The sequence below is a fragment of the Onychomys torridus genome, chromosome X (assembly GCF_903995425.1).
Source record: "Onychomys torridus chromosome X, mOncTor1.1, whole genome shotgun sequence".
NCBI classification, from domain to species: Eukaryota; Metazoa; Chordata; class Mammalia; order Rodentia; family Cricetidae; genus Onychomys; species Onychomys torridus.
In genome coordinates, this window is record NC_050466.1 from 50,606,892 (window position 1) to 50,632,473 (window position 25,582).

A 25,582-nucleotide genomic window follows, 5' to 3' on the forward strand; every position below is an offset into this window, starting at 1 on the left:
TACTTGACTCACATTAATACATGGCAGGATAGAATTCAGTTCAAAAATTGGCAGGTCAATGACCAAACTTTTGGAAACACTTGACAACAAAAGCCATGGACTTTGATTATGTTATAGCCTTAATACCCTTTGACATCTTTCATGCCTCAGGACCCAAAGCTAAGATACCAGGTTGAAGATGCTCCCTAGTTAAACTGTAACCCTGCATCACTCTTCTGCACAGCCTAAATCAATGGAGAGAAGCCTAAGTGCACAGGAGCAGTTGATACAAAAGGGGCAAGTTATTTAACCTAGAACAATCACTTTTTTGAAGGACTCCAAATGGCTTGGATTGCTATCTGGGCTCAACCACTTCACAGCTATATGGCTATATGCTCTCACTACTCTGAGCCTCAGTATTCTCCTGTGAACCATACCCCAAACTGGAGGTATGGTCCTTTTCCAACTTTTCAGGGTGTCACCTGCCCCAGTAGCAGCAGCTGGCAGGAAACATATATCCTAGATCAGGTCTGTCTGCCTGGACTCTCAGTAAGGGCCACAGCAACAGGTACCTAAGGTCATAGCCCCCTGAAAGAAAACCAGTCATGGACTGTTCCCTGCTGGGGACTGATGAGGTCTTCACTCCCATTGCAAGCAGCCAACATTTAGGGTGTAGCTTCCAAGTACAAGTTACCCCCTGATCTTTCTAGAAATATACTAAAAAGCCAATCATATGCTTTATGTCATATGTGGCATTACACATATTTTTGCTTTAGCATAAAAACACTTACATCTGCTTCTTAAGTTCATTATTGAGACAAGCTCTTGGCATGTAGCTCAAACTTACTATGTAGCCCCAGAGTGGTCTCAGACTCAAAGCAATCCTGCCTCAGCCTCCTAAATGCTGTGACTACTGAGCCACCATACCCAGCCAATAATTTAATTTTTACCAAAGGAAAAGAAGCTTCCTTGTGGAGTGGCAGAAAGAAGGGGGCCAAAGTGTCAAGGATGGATTTCTCAGGACACCTAGCAGGGGTACTTAGAACCATTCCTAACACATAGTAAGGCCTCAGTAAAGATTAGCTTCATTGTTAGGAGCACCACTGCTCGCCAGCTATTCAGTCTTGTCACCCTGTGTAAAATATAGATATCAGTATACACCATGGACTGGTGTGAAGCTGGGATGAAATTATTCCTGACGTAAAAAAGTGTTAAGTAAAAGTAAACTTTGCTTGGCGAAATGATCCTTCAGGTTCCTGCTTTGCAGATGAAACTGCCAGACATTCTAGAAGACACAAAGAGAAGTGACTGAGAGACTCTAGCCCTGTGGGCTGAAGACAGATGCCCCAACTTTACAAAGGAACATTAGGTGACTGTCCAGGCTGCCAGCTGTCTCTGTCTACTCTTACAAGACTCCCGAAAGTTGCTTGCATCCTTCTCCCAGTTCTCAGGTAGTATTATATCATTCTGAGGTCTTTGATGTAGTTGAAGACTAGATATAATTTCCTCTGTTATGATAAAAGATAAGTTAGATATGAAACCTTAGACTCACAAATATAAGATAGATAAGATATCTTCCTTAATATTGCCAAATACAAACAGACTAGATATTATACATAGATATTGTAACTGTAATTCTTGCTTGATAATTGTTCTGTTATATGTAATTTTACTATGTGAAAGTTAAAACCTTATTGAAAAAAAGAAAAGGGGAAGTGCTGTGGGATGCTGTGAATATGTTGCTCTGATTGGTTAATAAATAAAATGCTGATTGGCCAGTAGCCAGGCAGGAAGTATAGGTGGGACAAAGAAAGGAGAATTCTGGAAACAAGAGGGCTGAGTCAGGAGATGCTGCCAACTGCCACCACAAGAAGCAACATGTAAAGTACTAGTAAGCCATAAGCCACGTGGCAACTTATAGATTAATAGAAATGGGTTAATTTAAGATATAAGAACTAGATAGCAAGAAGCCTGAGCCATTAGACCAAACAGTTTAAATAATATAAGCATCTGTGTGTTTATTTGGGTCTGAGTGGCTGCAGGACTGGAGGGTGAGAGAGATTTGTCCTGACCGTGGGCTAGGTAGGACCAGGAAAACTTCAGCTACACTCAGCCAGACTGTGAATACCCACACCTCAGCCAGCCAATCCTGAAGATGACACAGTTGCCCTAAATTGTCTCACATGACAGTTCTGATTCCTAAGTAAAGGGGGATTGATGGAACCAGCTGATGCAAGCAGGATGTCCTTTCACTGGACTCAATTCCTTCTGAGTTATGCATACTCCTCCATATGATGAACGCCAAACACCAGTCCTTTCTGTGTGAGCTTTGGCCCACTGTTGAACCCCAAACCTTCCTGTTCAAAAGTGGGGTCAGGGAAAGGGGAGATATAAGTGTGTGCCAGCCACACAGGAACATTGCTGAAAAAAAAAAACAAAAAAAAAAAAAAACCAAAAAACAAAAACAAAAAAAAAAAAAACCTGCATCAAAGTGGCCACACGGTAAGCTAATAGAAGATGGATGCATGTGACTCCACATTTATTGCCCTTTGTGTGGAATCCAGACTTTATAGGGAGGGAGGTACCCACTTATGCCATTCTCCTGTTCCCTTCCCCTCCTTGGACTTTAGTGGGTCCCATTTAAGCGACTGTGGCCCTTAGGATTCTTTTCTCTTTATATTATTTTGAAGTATACACTGACATTTTTCTCTCCCCTACCATTTTCTTTCCTGGGGGGAAATATCGCATAATAAAGGAATACTTATCTAAAAGACTCTGACATGAGTCCCACTGTTACACATAGGGAATACACTGCAAAGAACCTTGGCTTGATGATGTTGGCATTTCACTGATATGACAGATCCTTCCTATTTTTCCTCTAACACACTTCCTCTGGCTTCCTCAGTCTTCCCCCCATTCACAGGGACTCCTTCTTCTGAGTTCTTTTTCCTGCCTCCATGTTCATGGGCATTTCAGACCCTTTGATATGGGCCTGACTCATGACAGGAAGTCAAGATGCTTCCCTTTCATGGGTAGAAGGTTACTGAAAGCTGGTCTTGAATTCACAGCAACCATCTTGCCTCAGCCCCCCCCCACAAGTATTGGGATTACATAAGTGAGTCACCTTACTCAGCTTGTGTGACTTTTAAAATGTCACTTCAAAACATTAATGTGTTTTTTAAACCAGTTATTTCTGGGCATGGTAGCTCAAATCTGTAATCCTATCACTGGGAAGCCTGAAATAGGAGCATTACTACAAATTCCAAGCCAGCCTGGGAACTTTGTCTCAAAAAAAGCAAAACAGCAGTGAGGCTGCAGAGATGGCTAAGCAGTTAAGAGTGCTTGCTGTTCTTCCAGAGGACTTACATTCAGGCATCTCACAACTGCCTGTAACTCTAGCTCCAGGGGACCAGCTCTAGAGGACTTCGTTGGGACTCCAAGGGCACATGAATGCAAGGATGCATGCATATGCACACACATACACACACACACAGTGCATACACTTGGACACATGCACAAAGACACATAAAATAAATCTTGAAAACAACAACAATAAAACAAAAAAAAATCTACCAGTTATTTCCTAGACTCATGCTTTTGAGCAAACATCAAAAGTGGTGAAACATGCTCCAGCAGGGTGGCACACGACTTTAATTCCAGCACTCAGGAGGCAGAGGCAAGTGGATCATCTCTGTGAATTTAAAACTAACTTGATCTACATAGTGAGTTTCCGGATAGCTAAAGGGGACATAGTGAGAAGAAAAAAGAAAAAAAAACTAACAAAACACAATCGTGTAAGGACAGCTAAAAGGCTGTTCTGCCTGCTGTCATGAGGGAAAGACCTGTAAAGTCTGACTCTGGGTTGCTGTTTGTTTGTTTGGTGTATGTGTTTATTGAAATCCAGGAACTATACTCAAGAGATTATTGTCTCCTTAGAAGTCACCCACTTTTGACAGATCCACTTGTCCAAGGAGGCTGCCTTGGCCCAGAATCCCACAGCTTTTGCCATCTCAGTAATTTGGAGTCAGGAAACTTGAGCTGAGCTTTGCATGCCACTTCCTAGCCTCGAATACTGAGAATGCTGGGAGACAGACACATGTTACCTACTATCTTGAGTTTAGAAACATAGGCATTTGCAAAATACCATTTTTGTGTTTTGTTTGCAGTTTGTTCTGGAAATTGTCCCATTCCCTTGTCCCCAGCATTTACTTACTTCTCAGAAAGGAATAGGAGCTGGCTTCTGCCTTTGAGAGCTCATGAGCTGTGGAGGAAAAAGAGGGAGCTTAATTTGGGGTGGCTCCAAATTCTGTCTTCAAGTGTAGAATAGAGATTTTTATGTACACCATCATTTTCTTGTTTTGCAGACTATACTTCCTGTCACCTTTATAGACTGACAGTCTGATGGGGCTGGGCTGCAGCAGAAAGCTTCCTAGCATACACAAAACCCTGCCCAGCACCACATCTACCAGACATAGGAGCGCACACCAGTAATTCCAGCACTAGAAGTGGAGACAGTGACTGAAAGTTTGAGGCCATCCTTGGCTACTTTGAGGCCATCCTTGGCTACATAGCAAAGTGCGTTGGATGCCAGTCTGTGCCACAAGAGACCCTGTTCTCAAAAATAATAAAGAAAAGGAAACAAAATACAGGCTAGTATGTTATTGGAGCTTTCTGGCTTATGACAACTTGCTGGCTCCATGATTGTGTTAATGTTTCCTTTCTGTGTCTCTGGGGGATAACCTCTCCTTCCAGCAAAGAGAGGGAAGGAACCCACAACCAGTTATTTTATGGGGAGGGGGACAGTTTCTGGCTTAAGGCATTACCCAGAAGCAAAAACTGCCTTTTGGCTCTGGATCTCACAAGTTCTCCCAAAAGAGTGGTCTGGTATGGCTTGAGTTGACTATTACTTGGAGGCATCAGAGTCACTGCTTAAGCTAGACCTAAAGTTTCCGAGGGTGGTAAAGCTAGCTGCATGCTAAGAACAGCTTTCTTTTTTGTTTTTATTAGTTTAGTTTATTATGAAAGTAGTGTACTGTCATTAAAAAATCAAAGAACATGGAAGGGAATAAAGAAAATTTAAAGTACCCTCTTACTCTGCCCACACAAACCCACTTCCTAGAGGTAGCCAATATGATAATTTTTATATTATACCTTCTTTTCTTTTTTCTTTTTCTTTTCCTTTTTTTTTTTTTTTGAGCTGTGGATTGAACCCAGGGCCTTGTGCTTCCTAGGTAAGCGCTCTACCACTGAGCTAAATCCCCAACCCATGTTACACCTTCTAGGTTCTTTGTACATGGAAGTATGAGATAAAGTAAAGTGATTTTTGAAAATTGCTTTAAAAAAACTAATTTAGCATCATTTTTGAGTTATGCACACACCCCACCCAACCCCCCCCCACACACACACAAGCGCATGCACCTGCACCTGCACATACACTATATTAGGATCATTTTCATCCCATGACCCTCTTTTATCCCCTCCCACTCCTGCTGACCCTTTCTTTCTAGCTAGTTCCTCTAACCTTTATGTCTTCTTCTTGAAATCACTGAGTCTAATTAGGTTCATTTGCATGAGCTTGGCTAAGCATTATTTACTATAACATAGGCAACCTACCAGTGACTACACCATGAAAATAACACCCCTCCCCCAGCAACCATTAGCTGACAATAGATACCCTGGGAGTGGTGGGGACCTCATGAGCCCCTCCCTGATCTGTGATGGAATATTGAAGGTCCCAATCTTGTGAAGGTCTTTAACAGGCAGCCATAGTTTCTGTGTCTTCTTCTTCCTCTTCCTGTCCCTCTTCTTTCTTTTGTGTGTATATGGTATGTGTATGGGGGGGGGGCTATGAGTGGGGTATACTGTATGTGTATGGTATTCATATGGAGGTATGTTGGGGTGCAGGAAAGGAGGACAGTAAGAATATGAGGCCCTGAGAATAGAGAGGAGTACTGTGAAATGCTATGACCCTGGCCAAGGCAGGACCAAGGACCTAGACATGGTCCTTGGCATTAGCCCAGGCCAGGATGTCACCATGGTCCCAGGTGGCTGTACAAGCCACTCAGATTGACATGGCCCCTATGGCAGCATGACCCTCAGATACTAACATGGGCCCAGATGGTGGCCCAGACCACAGGTCTCTGCATGGCCTCCAGCAGCCAAGGAGCCATAGACATCAACACATGCCTGGGCCAAGACCTGGCCCTTAGCCATAGCCCAGGACTGGCATCACCCTGGACTCTGATGGCCAATAGGCCATTCACATCAGCTTGTTTCTCACCACCCTCACTTCTCCAGATCTGCCTCTCTCCCCAGCCTACAAACCATTCTGCCTGTCCTTTTCTTCTGCCTTTTCACCATACACTCTCTCACCACAATGGTTGTCTGTCTGCCTGGCCTCAGGGATCTTGGATGGGTCACAGGTAGCATTTGGTTGAGTCCTGCCCACCCTAGCCAGAGGGGAATGGCACAGAGCTGTTGCCTTTCCTCTCATGTGCCTAGGCCTAGAATCCTCAGGTGGCGCTTGGTACGATGGTGCCTCTGGCTTCCAGAGGGCTCCTGGTTGATTGTGCCCCTTCATCCCAGACCAAGAGTCATGGTGGGGGAGCCATCTATGTCCTCTGCCCATTCAGAACCAGAAGGGTCCATCATGCCCTTCTTTTTATAAAGGTTCTAGGGATTCAAACCCAGGTCCTCCTGCTTGTACAGCAGGTGCTACACATTCAGAAGAAAACTTTCCACAGCACCCCTCTCCATTCTCAGGCTCTTATATTCTCTCTGCCCCTTCTTCCACAATGTTCCCTGGGCCTTGGAATGGGTGATGTAGATGTCCCGTTAGGGGCTGAGCACTCAACAGTCACTTGTTCTCAGCACTTTGACCAGTTATGAGTCTGCATTAACCACCGCCTACTACAAAAAGATGCTTCTCTGCCCAAGGTGGAGAACAGCATTAGTCTGTGGTTATAATCATAAATACTTAGAAGGTAATTTGGCTACATGTCCAAGTAGCAAAGCATCAATAGTACATGGCCCCCTAGAGCATGTTACTTCGCCAGTTACAGTCTTTTGATGAGTTTTGCATGTATTCCCTACTATAGACCAGGCCTCATCAGAAAATGATTATCCTTCAATAAGTCATGCCACTATTATACCAGTGGTTATATATTGCCTGGCAGATCAGCATGCAGGGTCCACAGCTGGATAAGACCACGGATGAGTATTCTTCCCCAGCAGACTGAACAGAACCTCCAGGCACTATGAAAGCTAGCCAGGAGAAAAGAAGCTTCCAAATCAGTTTCAACTTGTCCTGCAACAAAAGTGAGTAATATCTTAAACAATAGGTTCTCACTGTCTAGCCTAATGGGCAACCAAGAGCAATGGCTGTATTCTGTATGATTTGGGGAACCTGTGGGGCATCTTTGGCTAATAACTCATAGGGAGGTAGGGGTGTTTTTGTTGTTTTTGTTTTGTTTTGTTTTTTGGAGACAAGGGTTCATGTAGCTCCTGATCATCCTGTCTTTACTGGGATTACAGGCATGGTTTTTAAAAAAACAAAAGGGCTGGAGAAATGGCTCAGTGGTTAAGTGCACTGGCTGTTCTTCCAGAGGTTCCAGATTTAATTCCCAGAACTCACATGACAGTACACATAACTCCAGTTTCAGGGGATCTGATGCCCTCTTCTCACCTCCATGGGTACTTCACATACATGGTGCACTGACAAATATACAGGCAAAAATCCCATATATATGAAATAATAAATCTTTTAAAAAGTGAAACATTATAGGAAATCAAAATAGAACATACAAAAAAATAACAAACAAAAACAAAAACAGAAGGTGACTGGAATTCCAGCTTACAAACCATAGCAAGCAGTAACATTCGCCAAGGTGTTTCTCAATGCCGTTGTACTGTGTTATAGGAATAAAATCACACTATGTTGCCATGTATCCTTCCTTCCTTTTTCTTTCTCTCTCTCTCTCTCTCTCTCTCTCTCTCTCTCTCTCTCTCTCTCTCTCTCTTTCCTTTCTTTCAGACAGAGTCTCACTATGTATCCTAATGCTTTGTACACCAGTCTGTCTTTGAACTCCTATAACTCCACTTGCCTCTGCTTCCTGAGGATTAAAGGCATGCATAATCATGCCTGGCTCCAATGTGCCTTATTTTCATGCAAGCCATATTTTCCCTCTTTCATTTAACAATATGATGTATAATTTTCTGTGTCTATAACTTGAGATCTAAAATCATCATCTTAGTCAGCCAGAGTATACTGTTATAAATTTGAGTTATTGTTTGGTTTTGAATGTGAAATGTTGCCCATGAGCTCATGTGTTAGAACACTTCTTCCTCAGCTAAGGATACTATTTGTGGAGGTTGTGGGATCTTTGTAATATGGGACCTAGCTGACAGAAGTAAGTCATTTGGTGCAGGTCTTGCATTGGGTTCCAGCCTTATGCCTCTCTATTTTCCTGGTCCACACCACTGACACAAGTTACCAGTACCATGGGCTGAGCTGGTGTTTTGCCTTACTGCCATGATGGACTTTGAAACCATAAGTCAAATAAACCTTTAAGTTGTTGCTGTCAGGCATGTTGTACCTATTGATTAAAATTTGGTTGGTTTTGTTTCTGCTATTTGTTTGTTTGTTTGTTTGTTTGTTTTGAAACAAGGTCTCATGTGACCAAACTCATGATGGCCTGAACTCCTGCTCCTCTTTCCTTCACCTCCTGAATGCTGGGATTACAGGCTTTTACTACAGTTCCCAGCATAAACAAGACATTAAAAATACCAGTGAATAGTATTGTAGTGAGCATACTTGTACCCCATTTTCCTCACCATGATACAGGTGCAAACTAAGATAAATATTTTGAGAACTCTTGTAATAATATTAAACACAGCAAGTTAGTATTTTGTATCTACTTCACTGACAAACATAACACATCTGGCAGTATCAAGTGTTGGCAAGGATTTAGAACACTGGAGATGCTGAGGCAGAAAAATTAGTATTCTATTGTCATGTCAAATAGATTTGGTACTACATCATATTTAACAAGCATCTCTGAGCATTCTGGGGTGTGTGTGTGTGTGTGTGTGTGTGTGTGTGTGTGTGTGTGAGAGAGAGAGAGAGAGAGAGAGAGAGAGAGAGAGAGAGAGAGATGTCTTTTTAGTTGACACCTAATAAATACACAGATGGAGATTCTGAAAAAGCCATGTGATCCAAAAACCTGGAATTCAGAGGATGGGCTTGAATAAGAAATTAGAATTCAGAATTTAGAAGCCAATGTTCTCTAGGTAGTATTTAAAGCTACAAGATGGATTGAAGTGTAGAGACCCACAGAGGTTTCCTAGTGAGAACTTACTCAGGGTCTGAGACTCTGAGCTTGCTTTACTCAGCAGGGCTGCATTAGAGGATGATTCGACCATGGGCGTGGTTACCAGGTGTTTGGAAGGATCTACACTTGGCTGTGCAATGTGCTTTGACCTAGCAAGGGGGAGATCTTTTGCCCTGCCCATTGGCATTGTTATAAAAAGCCTTTTTTAAGAGACAGAAGGGACCATTGGTTTTGATCCAGGTCCTCCTGAATCGATCCTGTGTTTCTGTCTTTCTCCTCTTTGCTATCTTCCTGTCTAAAAGTTTCTTATGCCTCTCTCCTGTTCATAGGAACCCTTTTAAAAAGTGTGAGCTGGCCTCCCACATTGAAGTCACCATAGAAATTAGTATAGTAGAGAAGAGTTCCAAGGACGGAGTCCTTGATCCCTCTAAAATGAAGAGGGTGGCTTGAGGAGAGAGGAAGAACAAAAGTGGGTCTACAGTAAATGGGAATGGCTGGTCTCAAATGACACTGGTGTCCAGTAAAATATGAACTTTAAAAATAGCTGTTGGATTTAGCAACACAGCAGACTTCAGATCCTGACAAGAGCCAATAGTGATACAAATGAGGAAAAGATAGAAAAAAAGAAGAGCTAGAAGCAGGAAATGTAGATGATTCTCTGAATGGAAAATGGGGTCCAGAAGAAGCTAGCTTCCTATGGTGAGGAAACTTACAGAATGCTGATCAGAATGAAGAATGACCTGGTTAAGAGGGACTAATGGCTAACCTAGGAGGAAGGAAGAATTGCGTGTACATGGCAGGAGATGGGAGCTATAGCATATAAATTTGTCTTTCGCCGGGTGGTGGCGCATTCCTTTAATCCCAGCACTCGGGAGGCAGAGGCAGGTGGATCTCTGTGAGTTCAAGGCCAGCCTGGGCTACCAAGTGAGTTCCAGGAAAAAGGCACAAAGCTACACAGAGAAACCCTGTCTCGAAAAAAAATATTTGTCTTTCATCTGAGGACATGTCATGCCCAAGCACCAGGACAGAGGCTGGAGTGCCTAGCTAATGCTGATGGCATGGATAGATATTTATATGCATCATGTTTTATATAATACACAAATGTGCATAAATTATATCACATAATAAAAGAAATCTGTATGTGTTAGTACTCTTGGGTCACCATTTTGTTTCCAGGATCACTTTAAAGGAAGAAGAAGACAGCACTGATCTATATTCCCATTCCTAGGACCTACTGGAACATGAGTGAACCCACTTTTCCTCACCCCAAATAACCCATATTTTACAGGTTCCTTTTCAGTTCTTCATACTTGAGGCAGAGGTAGAAACAGCCTGTTTCTTTTGTATTCTATTATGTATTAATTGGGGATTGATGAGTTCTCTGTTTTTATCTGTTCCATTCCTTTACTGGGGTATTTTCCTGTTGGGTTAATTTTAAGAAGACAAGGGCTCAAGCTGTCATATGTACAGCAAACAACTCTTGCCCATTTGTTATTTCTGTAGTTACAGTTACAGTAGGTTTTGTTGTACAGAAGTTTTTCATTTCTCTATCTTTTCTTTTAGGGTTTCTGGTTTTCATGACATAGAAAGGCTCTCCTCACCCCAAAATTCCTTCTAGTGCTTTTATGGTTTCATTTTCACATTAAATTTCTCAGCCATCTGGAGTTTATTTTATGTGGAGTGTGAAGTAGGAAACCCAACTTGTTCCAATGTGATTTCTTGGATGGTATGCTTTTAATGCACTGATTTGAAGTGATACCTTGGTCACACACTGCGTTTTAAATGATTAGGGTTTTTTTTTTTTTGGTTTTTTTAAGCTGAGGATTGAACCCAGGGCCTTGCGCTTGCACTCTACCAGTGAGCTAAACCCCCAACCCTTAAATGATTGTTTTATCTCTTTCCTCCTTCAAGTATTTGTTGGATGTTTCCTGTGCACTTACTCAGGCATGGTATCAAGGGCTCACTCAGGAAAAGGGCAGGTGTGAAGGATATATATGCCCTCCACTCAAGGAGGAATGAAAGAGACAGTCAGGAGACAGTGACCATGCCAGGTAGTAAGTATTGTGACAAAGCCAATAGAAGAGACCTTGCCCTGGATCTCAATGGTTGAAAACAACTTCCTGCCAGGCAGTGGTGGCACACGCCTTTAATCCCAGCACCAGGGAGGCGGAGGCAGGTGGATCTTTGTGAGTTCAAGGCCAGCCTGGTCTACAGAGTGAGTTCCGGGGCAGCCAGGGTTGGTAGGCAGAGAAACCCTGCCTCAAAAAAACGAGAAGAAAAAGAACAACTTCCTGCTAGAGGCAGTGACCTTGCCTTGAAAACTGATAGTGATGGTAAGGCAGGTGAGGGAAACCTCAGTCAACACTAAAGCTTAGAGATAGGGTAAGTCTTGGATGGGAACAAGCAGAAATCCAGTATGAACTCAATGTGGAGTTGAAGAGGCTGAGGCTGTAGCTGGCATCAGACTTTGGTTAGGAGCTACAGAGTCTCAGTGCTCTGTTGCCAGCTTGAATAGAAAGCCCAGGGATAAACCACTCTGGCTGCTTTGCAATGAATGGACACAGTGGGTTGACAGCAGCAGCCAAAAGAGCAGAAAAGAGGTGAATGAGGACACTAGTATAGGGATGGAGATGGCAAAGGTTGGGGGTAGGGAGTGCTCAGAAAGGTAGACCTGCAGTCAAGACTTGCAGATTGGTTGGATGTGGAGGAGCCATTCTGATAATGAAGTCAGGGAGTGAAGATATGTTTGGAGAAGTTTAATCTGAGAATGAAACATTCCACCTCCCAAGGAATCTCTTTTGGACAGAATGACTCAAAAGAGCTTCAGGAACTCCCTAAAACTGAACACATTCACTAGGCCTCTCCCTCCCAAGAGTAAGGAATAAAGACTGCCAGGAGTCATTCCCAGACAAGCCAAGCTGCGAAAAAGACTTGAGACCAGCTCAGCTGCCTAAAGAAGCAGAAAACAGCTGAGTTGCCTGGAAGAGGGTTAGACCAACTTGAGCCACTTGAAAAGGACACTCTCCAACCTGTTGAGCTGCCTGCAGGTTGTGCAGTGTGCTCCAGGTTCCCAGCTTTCGAGAACTGTCACATATGCTGGGATGTCTTTGAGTTATTTCTGTTCCTGTAAGTAACCCCTCACCCATGTTCCTGTAAGTAACCCCTCACCCATGTTCCTGTAAGTAACCCCAACAAAACCAGTTGGTTTGCCAAATAAAACTTGGGTATATACATATTTTGATCTGTTGTAGACTCCCTATCTGGGATAAATAAATTGTGTGTGTGTGTGTGTGTGTGTGTGTGTGTGTGTGTGTGTGTGTGCGTGTGCGTGTGTGTGTACGTGTGCACACTCACTTGTGTGTTATAACAGTCCGACATAAAACAAAGGCTTAGAATGGAAAGACAAGAAGTTATTTGAGCATGTTTAAATTTAGTTGATTCTTAAACATCCATGTGGTGAATTCAAGTAACAATATTTGCAACAGCAAACATTCACTGAGTATGTGCTGTGTTTTACAACTTTTACAGTATCCCACAAAGGTAGGTAATGGTACTCTTGCTTCAAATGCATAGATAGGAAATTGAAACCCAGATAGGGCAAATAACTTGGATAATTTGCATATCCAGGATTTGTACCAAGATAATCTGGTTCCAGAGACTGAGCATCTAACTTTCATATCTCCTGATAAGTGAGGTATCAGAGAACCCAAGAAAAGCAAGTTTTTCTAAAAAGAAGGAGCAGTCAGTTTTACCTGTAAAGTAAGGGCAGGGATGTGAGCTGTGGGTTTGGCAATATGAATTGGTGCCAAGAGTGATTTTAAGCAAGTGGTAGGTTGAAATCCTGATGGGAATGAGATTGTGAAAGAATGGGAGAAGTAGAGACTCTAAGTCCAGAAAACTACTCTAGGTTTTGCCCAGTAGAGGAACAAAAATGGAACAGCAACTAGAAGTGGGAGTGGGGTTCACTGAGATTAAAATTGATGATGATGGTGGTGATGGTGATGATGATGATGGGAAATGCTCCAGATAAGGTGGACACTTCTTTTGAAGTGCTAGGGATTGAGGTCATGGCCTTGCACATGCTAAGTGGGCATTCTACCACTGAACTAATGAGACAGACATTGTTATGATACAAAAGAAAAGGAGATAGTTATAGGGCTAAGGAGGCGGCTCTCTTGTAAACTGTCTGCCATATAAGCATGAAGACCTGAGTTCAATCCCTATGGCCTCTGTTTTTAAAAAAGCCAGGTGCCTTGATATACACCTCTAAACCTGGCACTAGGGTGATGGAGACAGGAAGGTCTTACTGGCCAGCTAGTCTAGCTGAACTAGCATGCTCTAGGTTCAGTTATAAATCTTATTTCAAAAAATAAAATGGCCCAGTATAGTGACTCATATCTTAAATTCCAGCACTCTGGAAGCAGAGGAACATGGATTCTGTGGTCTATATAGCAAGTTCCAGGCCAGACATCAGACATGGCTAAGTAGTGAGACCCTGTCTCGATAGATAGATAGATAGATAGATAGATAGATAGATAGATAGATAGATAGCGAGCGAGAGTGAGCAGTTGAGGAAGTCTGTGAAGGATTTAGGAAGGTGCACCATTCTTCACAGTTGTATAAACTTTGCCAGCCCTGTTCATTGACTTGGGACAAATGTTTCAAAGATGCAGATGTTTCCCTTTGCACAGATATAGTGCTGTTACAAGGTGGAGGTGACAGAGAAAGACTAGGATGTTACAAGACAGTGTGGCTGAAGGGATGGGCTGTGGACTTGGACCAGGAGACAAAGGAAAGGGCTAAAGCAAGTAGAGAAATGAGGCTGGGAGCTCTCCAAAGCTTGATGGATAGTTGTCCCAGAAGCAACTGAACAAACCCTTGGAAGAGAGGAGGTTGTGGTAAAAATTGAGGCCTGTATTAGAGATTCTAGAAGTTCAGACACCATGCCAAGTACCTGAAGTGGACTTGACGGAGTCTTTGGAGACACAAAGGTACATAAAATTGGGAGGTGAAGGTTGTGATGGCTAGTCCCCAGATATGAGTGACTGACGTCACACACTTACTAGCCTACTGCACTGCTGTTGCCCGCTGGTCATCTTCTCACACCTGCTGCAAAGGGCATGAGAGCGGAGTTTTCACTCCGGAACAAACGAGCCCGTTCCAAGAAAGATGAATGTGAGAGCTACTCCTGGAAAGGGGTCCAGGGCCCTGCTAGGTGGAAGGAGCAAGCCTCAGTTAGGAATGAAGTAGACAGAGACCCGTCAAAGGGGAAGTGGGCACCCAGAGCAGCACTATGGATGGAACTTTCTGTAATGATGGATGCAGTTTCTGTTGGTGCTCTCCAGCACAGTAACCATCAATCCCATGGAGAGGCTGAGCATTTGAAATGTGACCAGGATGACAGAGGAACAGAATTTCCAACTGTATTTCACTGTGACTCATTTAAACTTCAATAGTAAGGCCTCTGAGCAGAACAGATGTAGCTGTTTAGAAAAGAGCATTCATGTAGACCCTGTAGCTCTTTGCTAGGCCACCCAGGCCAAGATCCTTATCTGGTCAGGGATCCCATGGACACTCCCCTCCCTCAGTGGCCAGTGATGCCTATCTAAGACAGTACAGCTCTACAGATATATACTGGTTTCAGGTCACATAGTCACAGACCCATAAGCCTAGAATGGGACAAGAGGAAGAAAAGAGAGGAAGGCACAATGCCAGCCTAGAGCCATATGGTCAATTCATGGTCCACAGATATAGATTATTACTAAAGCTACATGCCATGAACAAGGACCAAGGGCATCCCCCAGCCAGGTCAATCTGATCCTTTATGATGAAAGTCAGGCTTTTGCCCTGACTGAGCCTGACTTTCCATGATTGGGCCAGGAATCTGGCCAGCAACAACTTGGGCAAGAAGAATAAAGATGCTCATCTCAGTTGAAAGATGGGACAGGGGAGTAATGATCCTCCTCAGATGGACAAGAAGCAATTCCCTACACTTCTCCCTTCTAGTCTCCCAACAGCTGCCTCCCTCGGTGAAGTCAAGGCAGCTAGGCATCCAGGAAGGTTTCTTAGAAAGATTAGTAAGCCTACACCCTGCAAGAGGTAAGCCACAAGTAACCTGATGCCTCCTAGGTGAAGAAGGTGCAATGAGGTTTCAGGGATGTGCTGCACTTCTCCTTCCTGGGTGGTGCTCTACAGGTATAAGGGCAGAGCTCAACCCAACAAGGCAAATCCACAGCTCTGGCACTTAAAAGCTCCTCGAGTAGCTGTAGCCACAGCTCTGTCAGCCAGTGACTTACCAGGTGAGGCTTAACAGGACCAAAGTCTGAGATGCCTCTTTCTCTGCTTCCTGCAACAGGTGGGGCTACTCAGAAGTTCAAGTGCAGGCTGCCAGGCCTCCTAGTGCAGGGCCCATTAGAGCCATGACCCAGTATTGACTATGCCTTCCTGTTTCTGAGCAGGTGGCATACCTTTCCTCTTCCAGGCACTGGTTCACAATGCCCAATGGGCATCAGTCCTATGAGAGGGTCCTAAGAGCCTGGAATACTTTTGGGGCAGCAATGGGGCCTCCTCTGGGCCGGCTTGGGGTGGACTCTAGGAATAAGCTCCCAACTAAAGCCAGACAGCCTCTGGACAAAGGTGACAAGCCCAGGCCCTCAGCATGGCCCCATGCTGGCCAGCAGTGACTGAGCTAACTCAGGAGATGAGGGGGTGCTGGGCAGGGAGCCCACTGTCTCCTCCTCATGACTTCCCTTCCTCCATCTCAGGAACCTCTTTGCTGGCCAACTGTACTAAAACTCCGGAAAACCATGGCGGGGAGGTTTTCCAATTAGAACATTATTTTTCCGATCTGTGGATGATTCTTAAAGCAGCAAAAAGCCATTCTTCAGGGCATGTGGGGACTATCTGCCAGCAAGACTTTGGCTCAGCTTGTGTACTCGTGCTCTGGAGGCCTGGCCTGGGGCAGCTTCAGAGCCAGAGAGAAAAGGCAGAGTCTGTTCTGGAGCATCAGGTCATGCAGACAGAGACTGCTAGTAGAGTGTGTCCTGCTTATTCAAAACAGTGTGTTTGCAAAATAGCAAAGCTCCAAATACAGGTCTGGAAGGCATTTGAAAGTGGCCCATCTCAGGAGGTGCATGATCTCCCAGTTCCCTTACTGGAAGATAAGTTCAAGACTCCCAGCAGGGTTGCAGCCTGTGGAGCAAACAATCCCTGGGCATGGAAGCTAGTCTTCAGAAAGGGACCACCTTTGTCTTGCCACCACCCTGAGCTACCTTTTCCTGGGCAAGATGGCGGTAGCAGTATAGTGGGAGCTCTTGACAAGAGTGTTTGTGCTTGCTGAAGAAGAGGCACAACCTCATAGTGGATAGTGCAAACTGCTGGAGTTGTAGGGGGTCCCTGTGGTAATTTATTGTGTACCTTAATAAACTTTGCCTGAAGATCAAAGGACAGAACAAGCCACTGGGTTAAACATAGAAGCCAGGCAGTGGTGGCACACACCTTTAATCCTACTACTTGGGAGACAGAGTTCCATCTGGATCTCTGTGAGTTCAAAGCCACCCTGGACTACATGAGATTGATTCAGTCTAGGAGAGAGAAACAGAGCCAGGCAGTGGTGGCACACACCTTTCATCCCAGTACTTGGGAAGCACACACGCCTTTAATGGCTGGGAGGAGAAAGGTGTATAAGGCCTGGGGAGACAGGAACTAAAGGCTTTTTCAGGCTGAGGAGTCCTAGAGGTAAGACAGCAGCTTGTGGCTTGTTCCTTTGTCTCTTTCACATTGGTCTTTCAGCATTTACTCCAATATATGGGTCCAGGGTTGTTGTTTTTTTTTTTATTAAAAGATAATTTAGAAATTCAAGTTACAGGTCCCTGAAGGCAATACTTTGTAGGTAAGGAACTCACCCCAAATTCTAAGAGTTTGGGTCACCTCCTAGCAGCTGAACTGATTACAAACACAGAGGCCTAGTATCACAAGCTCAGGGCTCCATGAGGTCTCTTCGTGAGTGTAGCTCTGCCTGGCTTGGGGACCCCTAGCCCCATGGGACCCACCCTGCTGAGAGTCAGCAGAGTCACCCAGCAAGTATAAACTGGTTGAAGAGCTTAGCAGGATGAGGCAGCAGGGCGGGACCTGGGAAGGAGGGAGGGGAAGAGGGGATTAGGGTACAAGCAGGAATGTGGCACTCCCTATACACAAGCTTGAGCACCCCAGCTTCTACCAGTTGAACACATAGTCCATCCAGAGCCTCTGGAGCTGAACTCTGCACCAGACTAGCTGTGTGATCTTAAGGTCCCTTTCCCTGCTTACATTTCTCCATGTGTACAGCTGCAGAGTTCAGGCCATTTGTCTCCAATGTACTCTGGTATAGGGATCCTGCCTGGGACACCTCTGGATCCTGATAGCTTTCAGGGTACCACCTGTTTTTCCCTTCCAAGCCTGGGAAAGCTTCAGCTAAATAGGCCTGCCTGGGTTCTGCTTCCAACCCTGTAAATGAGAAGGGAGTACCTTGGGAGCTTAGTAATCCTGATGGCCCATTCTCTCAGACATCCACCTGTCCTCTGTCCCATCTGTTGACTTCAATTTGGCCTTCTGGAGAAGCTATTTTGGGTACTACTCCTGAGCTGTGACCTCCCCGCCCCCCAAACAGGAACACTACCTACCACCCCTTTCCTTTCCTGGTAGTCCAGCCTGCTCTTTGAGCTGTCTACACTTAGAACCACCACCTGTGCTTTCAATGCCTTCTTGATGGCATTCCTGGGGGCTACTGCCCAGTCCCGTTGGGCACTGCTAAACAAACTCAAGGAATACCAGTGCTAGAAAGAAAAGATGGAGGGGGAAATTGCAACTCTGAAAGGGGGAGACTTTTTGGCTAGTTTTGGAGCTGAGCCAGGGGCTAAGGCACAGTAGTGGAAAGGAGGGCCACAAAAAACTTGGGCTAGAAGTTGGGGGAAGTCTAAGGAAAGGTTCGTGAAGACAACAACTTGACAGCTGAGAATGGGTAAAAGAGTGCCTGATGTCCCCAGAGAAGAAATGTCATCCCTAATAGAGGGGCTTGATCATATGACAGTACTTGGTTTATCTGAGTGCATGTTACTTGTACATATCTGTATCCTAGCACTTGAGAGGCTGAGGCCAAGATTACTGTGAGTCTGAGGCCAGCATGGGCTACATAGCATCCCTTCTCCCCAAATGGTGCCTGGCTGAGGTGACTGGAGGTAGCCCTGGAAGAAGGTGGGAGTGGAAAGCATCATTGGAAGATTCTGTTGGGGCAGTGAACAAATGGGCAGGGCAGGGCACCTACCATTCAAGTCAAACTCGTTTGCAAGCAAGAACCGCTGCAGGGCCTGGCAGCCTGGCTGGGAAGGAGGTGTCAAATGCTGGTCTCTTTTGTTAGAGCTGTCATGAGGGATCTATCCTGGGCAGGGGCTGAGTCACTTTGGACAGGAAAAGAGCTTGAGGTCTGGTGCAAGCCTCAGTGGCTAGCTATGCTATTGGACACTACTCTTGCTCATGTTCTTCAGATGCTCCATCCTGATTCAAGGTTCTGGGGCAGAGCTTTCTGTTTCCTGGAGGGCCTTGGGAGACAAGTGTTACCACCTTACTCATCCCTAGCCATGGTGTATCACTTTGTTTTACATTCTGCCTCCTTTTAGGCTAGGTTCAAAAAAGGTGTGTCATCCACCCTAGGTCATATAGTTAATATGTTTGGAAGCTAGGATGCCAAGCCAAATATAAGACCATAAGTAGCCTCTATGGGAGAAGGGTAAGAAGCATTAGATGCTGGCCACTATCCTGGAGCCAACTAAATTGAAAGGAGAAAAACACCTTTTGGTAGGAGACAAAGATTAATCACTCCCCCAGAACACACAGAGCACTTCCTTTCTGTCTGATAAACCCCACAAAAAGAAGAACCCTTCTTTTAGAATTGCAATCTCCAATCTCTTCCTTCTACAAATGTCCCAGACCCCCTGGACTAGTCTCTGTGACCCAGAGATCATCAGACAGAGCACCAACCTCACCATTGAGAATAAAGGGAAGTGATTGCACAGAAGGAAGTGGTCAATTTGACTAAGTGGCAGGCCAGAAAGAATTTAGGAATGATTGGATGAAGTCTGAGGAATGACTGAATTCACTAGCAGAGGGATATAGGAAGGGCACTTCAAGAGTGTGAGTGAGTACAGGAACAAATGTCTGAGGTGTGAGGACATGGGGAAGTCAGGGTGAGTAAGAGTGGCTGGTCTTGCAGAAAGAGGTTGACCACGGTGAACCATTAGGCCTTCTAAAGACATCTGCTTTGATTTGAAGGGCAACAGGAAACTGTAGGAAAGAGCTCTAAGCAGGTAGCATCTGGTCATATTCACCCAATGAAGCTGCTTAACCAGACTTATGAGTGATAGCTGGGTGGGAAGGAGTTTAAGTTGCAGGCGGGGACACCAGTGGGCAGATTTGAAGGCCACTTCAATGGCTATAAAATTGACAAGACTTAAGAAGTAGGACCTATTGGCCTTTTTTCTTTTTCTTGTTTTCTTTTTAGAACCTGTTAACTTGATAGGCTGTTGCTTGAGCTGGCTTTAACTATGTCCTCTATTGGAAGTCCTTCCCTGACCTCACAGACAGGGTTAGGAGCCTTTGTTGGATCTTCTCTTAAGTTTGATACCCCCTACATCATCCCATCTGGTCAGTGCCTTGCACACTTTAAGTATCCAACAAATGTGAATGAATGTCACTTATCAAACTGAATGTGTGTCTTCTGGCCTGGCCTGAGAGGTGGTCCTGATTTCTGTGTCTCACCTGCTCCATCCACGAATGGCCTTCCAGGGTGCAAGTTTTCCCAGGCGCCAGACAGAAATTTCTTGCTCGCTTTTTTTTCTCCTCTGCCTGACTTCCTGCATGATCTCAGCCACCAGTCGCCCCCCCCCCCCACCCCCACCCAACTCCAGTCCTTTCCCCGCCCCTGTCTGGGATCTCCATCTGTAAAATGGATCTAGGCACAGTAGTTCTCTACAGAAATGATCTGCCTGCATCTGTGAAAGTCGTTGGCCCAGAGCCTGGACCAGATCTCGCCAGGAGCAGGCAGGGACGCCACTAGGCAGTGCAGGCGCGCTGGGGGTGGGGGGTGGGGGCGGCTTCACGTGGTGGAGGCCTCCCAGCCCCGTGGCCGGGTGCCCAGAGGAATTATCGTGGAAGTTTTCCATGGCGGCAAAACTTTCTGGAGCTCGCTCCAAGCCAGGCCAGTGGAGACATAGCCTTGATTTCTCCAGCAGCTCCGCAGGGCGGAGCAAGGAAGAGGTGGGAGGACCGAGGACACTGGCGGGAGAATGTGCGGAATTTGCCAGGCTCATCTACCTACCCCAGGAGAGGGCAGAGGAAGGGGGCCGGCCAAGGGGAGGGGCGAGGGGCGAGGCTCCCTGCAACCGGAGAAAACCTGTTTCTTCTCGGGCGGGCGGAGCCCAGGCCGTGCCACCTCGTTTCCAGGCGCACTCTTCGCTGTGCCCCTTGCCCGCCGACGCGGCTCGGTAGGGTCCGGCACTGCCCACCCAAGAGAGCCCGCGCACCACGTCAGCCCACTCGCAGCCCGTCCCACAAGCCAGGCACCTGTACCAGGTAGGGTTGTTGAGTTGCTGTCCTAAGGACGCGGCCGACAGGGAGGCAGCAAAGTGTACCCGGTTTGTGTCCTCCTGGACACAAGCAGAGTCTCAGTTTCTCTATCCATAATTCATATTCGCTCCAAGGGATTCTGGGGTTCCAGTCAGGGAGACAGTACCCTCGGTTTTCTGCTTTTCATTGTGAGTGAAGAAACTGAGAAGCAGGGTACTTTAGTGTGACCAACAAAGGGAAGTAGTCCTCTGGCTGGCCTTGTCCCTCTGTCCTGATCATTTGAGGATGAGACCACTTGTTAGTAAACTGCTGATTGAGGGAGGAGGGGACAGGGTGAGCCTAGAGTTGGCGTTTTGCAAAAATCACGGAATATCACATTCTCAGTAAAATGTGCCCATTTTGTAGATAAAGAAACTGAGATGCAGAGGCAAGCTTACCCCAAGAATTGTCTCTTACTTGCCTGGAGCCTAGGACAAAGGGACTTGATGGTGGTTTGTGATAGACATGTACTGGGCATTGGGCAATCTCAGAAGGGAGCTGCTTATACTCAGACAGAAGGCGCCGAATCAAATGTCACTGTGGTGTTATCAGTGGGATCTGCTGTGCACAGGCTCTGTGACTGGATTGTTTGTGCGGGGGCAGGGGGAGCCAAGAGCCTCGTCCTCTTTGGAACTGCATAGTGATACTTGGCCTCTGAGAAAGGCTGAAAACTCATGCCTTCTTGTCTGCTCTGCCACTTCCTTCCAAACTGTGGCACCTGGCAGCTCTGCTGGTCGAAGAGAGAAGCCTACCAGGCCCACCTTCCCCTCCAGGGCTGTGGAACCTCTGAAGTTTGTTGCGAGTTGTGTTCTCTACAAGCCATATGTACTGAGTTTTGATATTAAGGCAGGTGGTGACACCTGCTCTTGGTCTTTTCTTGGTCTCATGGCTCTTTGGATTTCTGATCATAGTGCCTAGTCTGGGGTAGGAAGGAGGTTTCCACAAACTGATAAGCCTAAATAGTGGTGAGGGACTCTGAATCACAGAGCTGCAGTGGGAGGCCTGGAAGGTTATCTTCCCACAGCCTCAACTGGCTCATCTGAGCAAACAGTGCCAGCTTGGATGCCAACAAGTCTCTAGGGCATAGGTGCACTGACCAGGTACAACTTGCTGGAGGGCCTTGGTGTATGTACTCACCTCACCACCCTCAGCCCACTCAATACAGGTTTGGAAGGAACAGCACCATCTCACCTGTCCTGCTCCCATCAATTCTCAGCTCTGGCTGGGGCTCTGAACTCAGTGGGGTGGAACTGATAGAAGGTACACCTAGGTCAAGACCAGGCACACAGCAGGTGCTCAAAATATATTCATTTCCATCCTCTGGACACTCATGAGTCAATGACAGAGGTGGCTACAGAGGGTGTTGTAGCTTTGAGAGTCATTAAAGCATTGGTGACTCCCTAAACATGGATCAGAGATGCCACCCTAGCTGGAAAGATTAGGTAGACTTTGAATGAGAGTCCAGCAGCCTCCAGGTGAAGATGGGTAGGAGAGAAATCAGCCCAACATTTAACAAAAAGAAGTCTTTAAAGGGACAGACCACTCCAGAAGGAGCTGCCATCTGAATCATAACAGGAGTGACTGTGTATCCTCAAGTTGGGAGGGTAGTGGTCCTAGGAACATCTGGAACCTAGCATAACCCTTCCTCAAACTGCTTTGGGCTCCCAGAGGCCTTTAAAGGCTTCTAAGACCTGCTAGGTCAGGAATTCTGGTTTCCCAGCACTCAGCATCTGGCTGAGGTAGGCATTGGCACCTGTTCCAGAACTGTCTTCAGTTGTATGCCAAGAAAACACTCCCAATTCTGGCTTGATGCATTCTGAAAGCCAGAAGCCTGCCCCTCTCCTTTCTCACTGAAGCTTCCATATGTGACTTATCCCTTTAGCTGGGATATTGCTTCAAGCCATAGCCTATATTGTGCCAGGTCATACATAACACGAATTTGCCTTCTGCTTGCTGAGTCCGAAGGCCGCTTTCATTGCCAGCCCCATGGTGATATAGGACAGAATCATTGCCAGGAAAGAAAAAGCTATTTTCTAGGTCTCTGGTCCTTGGAGAAACTTCTCATGTTGCACTCCAGACTTTGGGCACCCATGGTTGTGAATAGACCTGGGTGCCCACAACTTATCTAGCTTTTTCATCCCAAACTAGGCCCCATCTCTTGTTCCCATGACCAGAGGAAGAAACCATCATCCCTAGTTAAACCCTCTCCTTGTACCAAGCTGCTTGAACACGAGGGGAGAAATCAAGGCCATAAGAGGGTGGGTGGCATGCCCAGGTTTGTACAAATGGATGGTTGCTGAGATGGATTCTGAACTCAATGTGGCCTCTGGGGCTTTCTCTTACCCATAAGGCTGTAAAAAGACACTATTCTCACTGACAGCACACCCTGCTAGGGGCAATATGTTGGATAGTTCATCCCCCTGATCTGCTGTCAGTTCCTTTAGCACACTGCCTGATCTTGGTATGAGCTGATTCTCCATTGACATAGCTGGAGTCAGTTCATTTTTCCCAAAGGGAAACTGGGACACAGAATGGAGCCCTTGGTTAGAAGGTATGGACAGGGAAGAGGGAGTGGGGTCTGGGTAGGAAAGAGGCTGGAAAACTCAAGGCCAAGAGGCCCTGTGCGTGTCTTTCTCCAGGGCTGATGTGCAGACTCAGACTCAGAGGTGAGGAGGCTGGAAGGAATCTGCAGCTCAAGCAGATGTCCCTGGGGAATTTGCTGGAAAAACCAGAGGCTGCTCTCAGAAACAGTCTAGGCTTTTTCTGTGGGCAGTGCTTACTTCTTGTTCTGAGGGAGAGCTAGGAACTTGGGGAATAGGTAAAGCAGAAGATGAGCAATTCTTTACTTACCTGTTAATGCCTGTTCTGTAGCCCCTCTTCTTGCACAGTTGCCCTTGAGGTTTCTGCTGGTGGCCTGGGGAGGCTGTGGAGCTCTGGAGACACACCCTGGATTCAGAGAAGACTTGGCCTCTCGGGCCAGTGGTGGGCAAGCCCAAGCTACTGGTGATTCCTGTTGGTGGTCCCTGTCTTTGGATCTTTCTGTAGGCATATCTCAGGCATGAGGTTCAACCCCCTAGGGTAATCCCTGTGATGGTTAGCTCAGAACAACACTTTCTGATGAGTAAGTTACTTTCCCAGAGAGCTTGATGTGCCAGAGGGTTGCTATGGAGAGAGGAGGCACCAGGATTCCAGTCACAGGAATGAGGATCCCTGTTGAAAATGCTGACATTAGGCACTGCCTGGTTTAGCCTAGAAAGAAAAAAAACCCACAAAACCCAAAAAGCAGACCTTGCTTCACCATTTCTGCCCATGCGTGTACTCATCTCCTACTCATTCTTTTATAGTTTAGGAACTGATCCAAGGGCGCCTCCTTGGAAAGTGCAGCACTCTGTCAAGGCCCACAGGACCTATCTCTCTTCCTCTGACTCCTGTCTATCTCCCTAGCACCCAACCTGACCAGTAGCTTTCCATAGGTGCTTGTTGCAGAGAAGAAAATGTGACCTTGGGCAAATGCATTCTCATCTCTTGGCTTCCATATTCTTATCCCAAAATGGGGGTTGTTGTAGAGGCAAGGATGGAGTGAAAGGGTCTTTGGGTTTAAGCTGCTGGGTAGTTCTCCTTTTTATCCTCTCTGCAGGATCCCTTGCAAGAAGAACAGGAGCAGTTTGGGCCAAAGTTAGGAGCAAGTGGGGCTGAGCTCTTGTTACTTTGTGCTCTGACAAAGGTTTAACAAGTGGCAGCTGTGAGGACTTGGAATACTCATGAAGGACCAAGGGAGAAAATGTTGAGGTGGTGGTGAGTTCCAGGATCGCCAGCCTTTTTTTGAGCCATGACGTGCCCATCTGCAGATGAAGATAGCATCTCTGAGTGACTAGGGCTGGCCTGAGACCTTAGATCTCATATTGCAGAAATAACTATTGGGATATGAAGATGTGAACGTGCACAGGTAACTAGGACTGTGGAGGAAGGCCTATGAGTTCCTCAGTCCCTTTCTTGTCGTATAGCTGCAAAGGTAACAATGATGGCAATGTAAATAGTTCATATGGGGAATTAGAGCAGCGGTCTTGTTGAGAGCAGGAGCCCATGGTCCCTGCTATCCTCAGCAGGCTGGCCTCACCCAGATATGTCAGAGGCATCTCTGAGAGCTCTTCCCAGCATCCCTCAGTAGTCCTGTAGGCCAAGGCACCCCTGAAGTGGCCCAGTTTCTCCAAGCAGGTGTTTAATTCCATCCCTCTGAGAGGGAGAAAATGGATACAGGGGAGCCAGAAATATTCTAGGGTCTTGGGAATGGCAGATAGCTAACAGTACCCCTTCTCCTTTAGGGTTTTAGCTCCCTACTCAGTTTGGAAGGACTTGGCCTGCCTCAGACATCTTCCTCCCAGAATTCCTCTAGCACAGACACCAAGAAGTCTAGAATCAGAGGTTTGGGGTTGGGATGGCAGGAGGTGAAAATCCAGACTTTCATGCAGAAGTCATTTACCTGTAAAGCACATTTGAAAATACATGCTTGCTTTTTCCATATTACATTTTCCCCTCTGCAACCCAAGTTTCTTCCAGCTTTTTTTCCCCACATAATATTCCTCCTTCCTTCTGCCTTGTTGGCTCGCAGGCGGGAATCTCAGTGACTACAGCATTGC

At 46.0% G+C, this 25,582-nt stretch overlaps 1 protein-coding gene across 1 annotated transcript in view; it reads left to right on the top strand.

Annotated features, from left to right (window-relative positions):
* Nucleotides 1-20,741: 20,741 nt before the first annotated feature.
* The window catches only part of Znf185 (zinc finger protein 185 with LIM domain), a 57,730-nt gene continuing 52,889 nt past the window's right edge, over nucleotides 20,742-25,582 (top strand). The window contains exon 1 of the mRNA XM_036174983.1: nucleotides 20,742-20,912. The gene's annotated coding sequence lies outside the window, so the exon portion shown is untranslated. The remainder of the gene's footprint in view (nucleotides 20,913-25,582) is intronic.